Source organism: Orycteropus afer, unplaced genomic scaffold (genome assembly GCF_000298275.1).
Source record: "Orycteropus afer afer isolate SDZICR_OR568_19922 unplaced genomic scaffold, OryAfe1.0 scaffold00025, whole genome shotgun sequence".
In the NCBI taxonomy this organism is placed as follows: Eukaryota; Metazoa; Chordata; class Mammalia; order Tubulidentata; family Orycteropodidae; genus Orycteropus; species Orycteropus afer.
In genome coordinates this window covers 13,882,043-13,892,451 of record NW_006921612.1, presented here as the reverse complement: position 1 = coordinate 13,892,451, position 10,409 = coordinate 13,882,043, and the positions used below count along the sequence as shown (strand labels likewise).

The 10,409-nt window shown below is 37.5% G+C and overlaps 1 pseudogene; it reads right to left on the bottom strand.

Annotated features, from left to right (window-relative positions):
* Positions 1-6,446: 6,446 nt before the first annotated feature.
* Positions 6,447-6,923, bottom strand: LOC103192188 (annotated as a pseudogene).
* Positions 6,924-10,409: the final 3,486 nt, after the last annotated feature.

The window sequence follows — 10,409 nt, the reverse complement described above, 5'->3', positions numbered from 1 at the left end:
ATTGCCCAACCTTCCTTCCGAGGAGTGGCTGGTGGGTTTGAACCGTCAGCCTTCTGGTTAGCAGTCAAGTGCCTTAGCCACTATGCTACCAGATGAATGGAACCTTCTAAAAATTAAATTTTTATGTGCTTCCAGAGACTTCTCCAAAAGAGGCAAAAGAGAACCTACAGATTGGGAGAAAATATTCAGCAATTACATCTGACAAGGGATTTATCTCCAGTATTTATAGAAAACTCCAATGCCTTGATAACAAAAAAAAAATAATAATCCAATTAAAAAATGGACAGAAGACATGAGTAGACACTTCACCAAAGAGAATATTCAGGTGGCCAAAAACATATGAAGAAATCCTCACAATCATTAGCCATTAGGGAGATGCAAATCAAAACAATAAGATACCATATTGCCCCAGAACTAGTAGCAAAGTTCAACAAGACAGAAAACAACAAATGCTGGTGAGGATGCAGAGAGATTGGGACTCTCATACACTGCTGGTGGGAGTTTAAAATGATATAACCACTGTGGAAAGCAGTATGGCGATACCTTAAAAAATTGGAATTAGAGATACCATTTGATTCAGTCATTTCATTACTAGGTATATATCTTAAAGAAGTGAGAGCCAGGACAAGAACAGACATATGCACACCCATGTTCATTTCAGCACTATTTACAATATCCAAAAGATGGAAAAAACTTAGGTGCCCATCAACTGAGAAATGGATAAACAAACCATGGTACATACACACAATCGAATACTATGCAACCCTACAGAATAACACAGAATTTGCAAAGCACCACATGCTATAGATGAACTTGGAGGATATTATGCTGAGTGAAATAATTCAATCACAGAAGGACAAATATTAGGCCCTTATTGTAAAAAGTCAAAGAAAGGTTTACATATGAAAGGAAATATTCTTTGTTGGTTACCAGAAGTTGGAGGGGAGGGGAGGAACACAATTAGATAGGTAGAGACAAATATTGATTAGGGTGAAGAGAAGGGCAATGTACCAAACGCAAGTGATCAACATGATGACATTGAGGAAGAGGAAGACATAGAGAGGTACATGGGAAGTACAGACAACAAAGATAAACACTTTTGTACATACAGTCCTTCATGGTCAGTGAAGGCAAACATGGATAAGCAGGTGGACAGATATGTGGTTAGGTTGAACTATTAGGTTTGTCTGTGCAGGGGAGGGGGGGTCTACCCAACACCTGTACAGGGTTGGCAGACAATGTTTCTACAAGTATATTTGTACGTTCTGTAAGAGTTCCCAGGTGGACAGTAGAACTGACAAGGGACACGGTTATAATCACTTCTTGGGCACAGCCAGCTACCCAGAGGGAGCCAATAGTTGGACCTGTGGGCAAGGGCCATAGTTGCAGAAGACATCAAGCTCAATTGGCATAACACACTACACAAAACATTGTTCCACCTCCTGCTTTGGCAAGTAGCAACTGGGATCTTACAAGTTTGCAAGCAGCCTTCTGGATGCAACGATGGGTCTCTCCTCATCCAGAGCAAAGAATGAAGAAAACCAAAGATTCATGGAAACAGTCCAAGCAACTGGTATACCATGCAATCCTCAGCCTGTACGACTATGAGACCAGAAGAACTAGTTGGTACCTGGCTACCACTGTCAGCCACTCAGAGGTGGATCTACGTAGGAGATCCTGGATAGAGTGGAAGAACAATGTGGAACAAAACTCACAATCATTTGAAAAAAAGAAGGACCAGGTTTGATAGTCTGATAGATCCTGGTGGAACCACTGAAACTATGGCCCCTAGCTGCCCTGCAGGTCTGGAATTGAACCCACACTTGTAGCTTCCAGACAAACAAAAGACAGACATATGATACCTGAGGTAGAAAAACTCCTTGGAGAGAATAATCATGGGAGAATAGAAGGGCTATGTATGCACAGGAACATAGCTCAGGGAGAAGGAGTATATGGAGAGAAGGACACAGGGAAGAGGTAACTATGGGGAGGACGTGGAAGGGGAACTGTTGCATTAAGGTAAATTGTAGTCAATGTCATGAGACAAAGTATGTGTGAGGTGCTGTAAGGAAAGTGAATTTTCTCTGTAAACTTCCACCCAAATCACAATATAAATAAATAAATAATTTCACATATACTACTAAAAGTACTTTATATTCTATATACTGTGATATATATTTTGTTATATTTAAAATCTCTTGTTATTAATTATATAATTGCAAAAGACTTAATGTCCAATGTATTGGAAATGATATTTTAAGATAAATAATTCACTTCTAAAAGTATTTGATGGAATCTAAATACCATCCAAAACCAAAAGGAAACTTATTGCTATCAATTTGAATCCAACGCATAATGGCCCCTCCTTGGGTTTCCGAGGCAATATCTCTATGGAAGTAGATTGCCCAGTCTTCTGTCAGAGGAGTGGCTAGTGGGTTTGAACCACCAGCCTTCTGGTTGGCAGTAAAACTCCTTAGGCATTATGCTACCATATGTCCTTTCTAAATAGCAGAGCAATTTGATACTCATCATGCTTATTACCAAAATATTTTATCAGTCTTCTTTATTCTTAAGCTTGTATTTTATCTGATTTTTCTACAAAATACCATCATAATGTGATATATTTTAGCTGTTGACTTTTATTATCACTTCATCATACTTCATGTCAATAAATATATAATATGTGAATTTAAATTAGTATTTGCACATTCCTATGACAAGAAAAGGAGTTCTGGTAGCATAGGGCCTAAGGCACTTGACTGCTAACCATAAGGCTGGCAGTTCAAACCCACTAGCCACTCCTTGGAAGGAAAATGGGGCAATCTACTTTCGTAGTGGTACCGCTCGGCAACCCAAGGAGGGGTCGCTATGAGTCGGGTCCGACTCCACGGCACACAACAACAACAACATGACAATAAAGGAGCTCTGGTGGTGCAGTGACTAATGCATTTGACTGCTAACCACAAGGCTGGCAGTTCAAACCCACCAACCACTCTTCGCAAGAAAGGTTGGGCAATTCTGTAGCAATACCCCCTCGGAAACCCAAGGATGGGTCGCTATGATTCGGCTCCAACTCGAGCGCAGTGAGCTATGACAAGAAAACCAGCCCTACAGGTTTACAAATATATAATGGATTGGATTATCATTATTGCTAAAAGAATTAGTAGTATACAAAAGATCAGTAAAGCTCCTTACAGGTTTTACCTCCTCAGGGTCTCATATTTGGAATAAGGGACACTCATGCCTTTCTCTTCTAAAATGTGAGAAGGAGGCTATTTATAGGGAGTTGCAAAAGGAAAGCCACCTCCTAAGAGACATTCTTGGGCAGATAAATTTTGGGAAAGAGTAATAAGGAAGCTGAAGATCTGGAAATCAAGTCCCTTAAAACATCTATGCTTATATTCCTAGGAATATGTCTTAATTTCACAGAAAACTGCAATGGAAAAACTCACCTGAGTGATGTCTGTCCTAACTGGCCTGGGAGACATGGGGATAAGGCAAGCATAGAAGTCTGAGCTGTCAGGACTTTCAAGTCTGCAGAGGGCCCACCAAAAGAACACTCAAGTCAGGATTCCAGAGGGCACAGATGAGGCTGAGAAAGAGATAGCATGAAGATAGTGTCATAAAAAAAAAAAAAGTTAGCTTGAAATGCAAAAATAGAAGCCAAAGAAACAACATATAACAGGGAAAATAAGATGGAAAGAGTTTTGATTAAGAGCAGGATGGGGAGGATGAGTGAACAAGTTATCTCTAATGGAAATTATTCCTTTCATAAAGCACATCTGTGAAAGCATCTGAAATCATATTACTAGTCTAATATTACTCAAAGCAATTCTAAATCAGACTTTTAGGGTAATTTAATGGCTTCAAACCCTCTGCTACATGGTAATGGTATGACTTGATGTAAGTGTCTGAATCTCTAACCCTCACTTTTATCATCTCACCACAGGGATAATGTTGATGCTTGTCTCATTATATTGTTGTCAAGGACAAGAAAGGTGCTACAAATATAATCCTAGCATAGAAGAAGTGGTTGGCAAATATTAGAATATGTCATCCTGTTTTTTTTTCCCTGTACAAAACATTCACATGGCTCCCTATTTTCATCCACAAACTTTTTCAGATAGCCTCTTGCTGGCATTTTGTGGAATGCCATACGTTTTTATGTGCAATTCCATCATCTCAATTAAGGGCAATGTTAGTAGATATGTATTCAAAAACAATACAAACAAACAAACAAAAAACAAACATGCACAAAAAAACCAAGCACATGACCTACAAAGAAGTAATAATGATGACAAAAATATACAATTTAAATAAGTATGATGAATTATTTACAGTTTTTCATTAATATTCATTTGCAATTTACTCATTCATTTGTCATCTGGTAACAGAGAGAAGTAGTAGCAGGTGCCATAATTAAAAATATATTATGGAAGGAAAAAGTGGAAGTAAGACAATTTTATCTGTTCATTAAATTTATTTCTGCCAGTTGGGAAAAATAATCACAGCTACTCTAGTTTACTAAAAGAACATCTCTACGTGACTTGTGCTGGGAAAATGTTTAAGAACCATTGCCATATTCTGTAAAATATTACTTCACTCAAAAACCTTCCCCAACACCTTGAACTAGACTGTCCTTAACATATGCAGCTTTATACTCACAGCATTATCACACCTGTTAACATCATAATTATTTATTTGATTACTATCTTCTCCACTAGAATATGAACTCCATATTCTCACTCATTCTTGTACTCAGAGAGTTTCACATAGTGCTTGATGAGTGTTTTGCTGCTTTAACACCAGTATAACAAATACACAACAAATTTATGGTTTGAATAAAAAGGAGTTTATCCATTTACAGTTTAGGATGCTAGAAGTCCAAGTTCAAAGTGCCAGCTCTAGGGGCTTGGTGAAGTCCACTCAATCTTGTGCTTCAGCTCTGCCTCTTGCTTCTAGCCCACTGAAGCTGGAGGATTCTCTTAACTAAGGCAGCTGCTAGCTGCTGAAGCTGACAAACTCAAAGTTGACAAATAAAATGACACATTTCCAAGATTATCAAACAACCCAGCAGGCCTCTAGCTCAAATCCAGAAACAATCCCAAGATTGGCAGGGTCAGCACAGCAGGCTGCTGAATAAAGACTTGGCTAAATGCAGGTTCCAAGTATGCCTAAGAGTTCAGAGACCTCTCTGAATGTGTCTTCTTATATACTGGAACCAGGCCACAACCCTAAGGCAGCTACTCAGCTGCTCACGGTAGATCCCAACATAGAGTTGATTGACAATCTCATCATGGGGAATAACTACATCCAGCTGCCCAGCCACTCAAAACCAGGCCCAGCCAAGCTGACACATCACCTTAGCTACTATAATGAGTTAAGTGTAGATTTCTTTATTTAGCATCCAGATTATTATCAATTTTGTCTAATCACACAGAAACTCTCCTGATTCCCTGGATCTGTCAAACTCACTCAGTCTCTAAGAGGTTCCTCTGCATTTTCCTTTCCCTCTGAAAGATCCGATTGCCCCTCCACACCTACCTGATAACCCACGTAGTAAATCCAGTCCTTTTCAAGGGTAGATACTCATTTTGAATCTTGTTCTTATGATTGAGTTCCTGCTTCCTATGGTCAAAACTCCTTGATGTCAACAGCCAGCATGCTTGGATCTTTCCCTAGAAATCATTGCCAGACTAATCTGTCTTCCCAACTTCAACATAAAGAAAATTTAGATTGGAGTCTTAGTTTGAATTGCTTCCACTTTGTTGTCTTGATGAAGACACGTCACAGGGTAGTCTGTTTCTTCAGGTGCAAATAAAAGGAGAACTCATAGAATAATTGTGATTAGTAAATATCAGCTGAAAAAACATATGTTGCACATGATAGACAGTTAATTCATAGTATATTCTTCATTCCTTTCTCCATATTAATAAGGTCTTAAGATGTAAATACTCCTGTCTAGGTCACTGGCTGTGTTACCATTGATATTCTCTGGAGAGGATTCTTTCTTCAGGTAGCTGATGTTTGAACAAATTGGAGTTTAAGCAAAATTAGAAAATTTTGACCTGATCTTCTTTATTTATTATAATAAAGAAAACCTTTTATTTGTTACTATTAAATGTCTGAATGTTTAAACCAATTATTGAACTGGTGGCTCATAACCATCAGCTTGCTCAACTTTAACAGCTATCTCATCCCCAGTAGCTTTTCCAAGCTTACTACTTTACCATGACACTACATGAGTTTTCTCAATTCAGATTTGGGGTTCTTCAGCATTTTTAATTTTCTAACAAATACATTATGGAAAAGATAAATAGATTGGCAAGTCTTTTCTATATCTTTCTGAATGTTGTCTGCAGTCAATTGATAGACCTCTTCTTTCAAGTCATTTGTCTGCACCCCTGGGGTTATGATTCCTTTATCTTATTTTGGATTTGGCACACCTACTGCTGCTGACCATAAGAGGTCTTCCATATCTGATTGTTACATTTTTTTTTTAGTAAAACAAAGACAGAAGAGATGAAGCAAATAACTATTGTTAACCTTGACATCAACATGAGCTTCAATCATGGTCTGTCATTTCTTGACCATAGAGCACATTTTCTAACAGGTAAGGCCCAGGCCATGGAAGTTTGTCAGGCAGTTTTTTACCTGAACATCTTCAGTAATAAGCTTGGAATTTCTAATTACAGCCTCATCATTCTGCAGATCAGGGCTCACTTTTAAAATATGATCCTTAAGGCCTTCAGCTGGAATTTGGTTCCTTGAGTCCTTGTGACTAGTGGTTTTCCAATATTTCTTATATTGAACATAGGTGGTACTATCTTATCATACAAATCATTTTTGGAAAATGGGTAAACCCCTTCTTCTTGGCTCCCTTTTGCCATGTTTTGTAAGATGCTTTTTCTGCCAACTGCCATGGTGCTTCTGAAAGAGGCGAAAGGACATCTGTTCTATTATTACCAAACAAATGTAAAGTTTCCATCTTCTCTGAACAAGAAATGTTTCAAATACCTTATTTCTATTAAAAAAAAATAATAAATAAAATATGCTGTCATTAAATCTTCAAATTACCCATAAAATATTTTTAGTTTTCCAATGTTCCTCATACTCTATCGTACATACTGGGAGCTCTGGAGGCATAATGCTTAAGACATTTGACTGCTAACCAGAAGGCTGGTGGTTCAAACCCACCAGCCACTCCTTGGAGTGGAAGGTTGGGAAATGTACTCTCATAGTGATACTGCCTTGGAAACACAAGGAGGGGTCGCTATGTGTTGGCTCTGACTCAATGGCAGTGAGTTTAGTTTTGGTTTATCTTACATACTGTAAATATGGTGGGGATGTAACCCCATGATAGTCTGAAGCCACAATACAACTTAAAGAATATTATTCATAAATGGTGTATTATGTCTTTTGAGAGTTCATAGGAAGTTTTCTCATCTTTCTTCATTAAAGGGAGTATTGATGAAATCTTCAAAGCTATCATGACACACATCCACAGCTATGCTTTTCTTGTCATGCCAAATAGTTAAAGTCAATATTCCCAGCATCTCACCCATACTTTACTCCAAAAATTCTATAAGCATATAAGTATCTTGAGTTAGGATTAAAAACATAAATGTTGTCCTGCATTTTTACACAAAACAATTGCTAATTTAAATTAAAGAAAGTAGCTATAATATAATTCCCTGTACTTGAAAGTTAGTTGAAGCTAAAACCTAACAATAATTCAGGAAAATGATTTTTTATTTTACCAAGTATCATTTGCCTGTTATTAATCATGTTTATGCTTCGCTCTTCTCTAACTTAGTTTACTAAGAATTAAGGTGTCATAGATAAATGCCTTCTTAAAAGACAAGGCCCTAAGCCCACATATTCACATTATAATAGTTTCCAACATTTATCAATTGCAACAAAGAAAAATTTTCTAAAAAGTAGATAAATCTTGAAAGTAAATGCTTAGTGTCCTTAACCATTCAAATGTAATTTCTCATGGGTTCTTATTAAAATTACTAATTGGTGTGTTTATTGTGAATCCCTTCAATGCTAACTAAGGTGAAAGATTTAAGAAAAACATTAGTTGAGGAGCATATATTCTTCTTGTGAATATGGAGCTTGAAGTAAATCATATCACACTGAAATCAAGACTTACAGTTTTGAAAATAAGCTCTATTTCTTACTTACCGTTGCAAAATGATTTAAATGCTGCAAAGTCAGACATTCTCCTTAGGTAAAATGGTGTATGGATACTTGTGGATAGAAATATTATGAAAATAAAATAAATAGCATAGGTAAATATGCCTCAGATGGCATTTTTTTTTTTAGCTAAACAAAGCACTATAATTATTTTGATCATTATGTATCTTTTTTTTTTGTCACAATAATCTGAAATAAGATAACCACAAAACAGAGAGGCGTAATACCAAGTTATTTAGCTTCACTGTCTGAAATAGGTTAATTACCATTTCTGTTTTCATCTGTGTTCTCTCATGATCTGGTCAACTTTGTGTTACATAGGCAGTTTCAATAATGTGGACTGGGCTTTGTGGTCAGTGCTTTTGGGTCTCTACTAGGACAACTGGGCATTTTTCCATGTTGCTTCCCACCTGCCAATAGTGCATCCCAGGCTTGTTTATACGTTGGCAGCAGCTTTCCAAGAGAATGATCAGAAGCATGCAAAGCCCTGTGAGACCAAGTTCAGAACTGGCATATTATCAGTTCTGCTACGTTCATTTGGTGAAAGCAAGTGACAAGCTAGCCTAGATTGAAGTTATATAGCAAAAGATAATGACCCCTGCTTGGGTTTCCATGGTGGTATCACTACAGAAGTAGATTGCTCAAACTTTCTTCCAAGGAGTGGCTGGTGGTTTGAACAAACAGCCTTCTGGTTATCAGTCAAGTGCCTTAGGCACTACACTACCAGAGATCCTATGCTAGTAGCAGCTGTACAAGAGAATGATCAGAAGCATGCAAAGCCCTGTGAGGCCAAGTTCAGAACTAGCATGTTATCAGTTCTGCTACATTCATTTGGTGAAAGCAAGTCACAAGCTAGCTTAGATTGAAGTTATATGGAAAAAGATGCCACCTCTTGATGATAGGGCCTGCAAAGTCTCATTGTAAGCAACATAGGGAAAGGCATGAGTTTGCAGAATTGTAGCCATTTTTGTAATCAATCTCCCACACTCATTGAGTTGTGCTCTCCCACTAGTATGTGTTGGAGTCTTGATCCTTATAACTGTGGATTTAATCTTATTTGGAAATAGGTGTTTCTCTGTTATGTTAATGGAGCCATATCAATGAGGGGTGTGTATTATAAACCTAATCCCTTCAGAGGTATTAAAAAGAGCAGATTAAGAGTCTCTGGGCAGCACAAATATTCAGTGTTGCACTATTAGCTGGAAGGTTAATGGTGCAAACCCCCTCAGCAGCATCTTGGGAGACAGGCTTGGCTATCTGCTTCTGAAAGGCCACAGCCTTGAAAACCCTACGGAGCAGTTCTAACTCTGAACATGTAGCTGACTCCATGTAAACCAACAATGACAATATGACCCTAGATGGATCTGTGATGCAGGCTGCATCTCAACGTACCTTTAAAAAGAGCAGAATAGGCACAGACAGAAGGAGAAGACAGATGCTGTCTGATGAGAGAATGGAGGAAGATGAATCTACAAGCCCTGGAATTCAAGGGTTGCCAGCAACTAGAAACTGATGTATACAAATAAAGAGGTCACCCTAGAACCCCATTCTGAATTTAGACTTCTAGCCCTTTGAACTTGAAGAAAATAAATTTCCATTGTTTAAAGGCGCATACTTGCAGTTTTTCTGTTAACAATAGCATTAAGTAACTAAGACACTTGTAAATATAATGATAATAGAACTATATGAATTCAAATTGTTTGGTAGGTCTAGGATTTTCTTTTTGACCTAGGATTGAGAAGTTGAAAGTAAACACTGCAGTTGTAAAAAATGATAGTATGTTGCAGGAGACAGATAATCTTGTACTTTACATGCCACATTAGAGAACTTGACAAAATTAAAGGAATAAATGCAGAGGTTAATATTGAAGAGCAAAAATATCTCATAGTTACACTACTTTATATGACATTTTAAAGTACTTTGATTTCCAAATTGAACATATGGATGAATGGTGAATATTTAATGATTTGTATTTCTAGGCTTAATAGTTTTGAATTCTTTTTGTTCTTCTTCTATATGCTGTAGAGTTGGTTCTGACTCAGTGACTCTAAGTACACAGAACAAAACACTATCTAATCTAGTACTACCCTCACAATTGTTGGTATGTTTTAATTCATTATTACAACCACTGTGCCAATCCATCTTATTGAAAGTCCTCATCTTTTTGATCGAACCTCTACTTTACCAAGTATGAGGTCCTTCTTCTT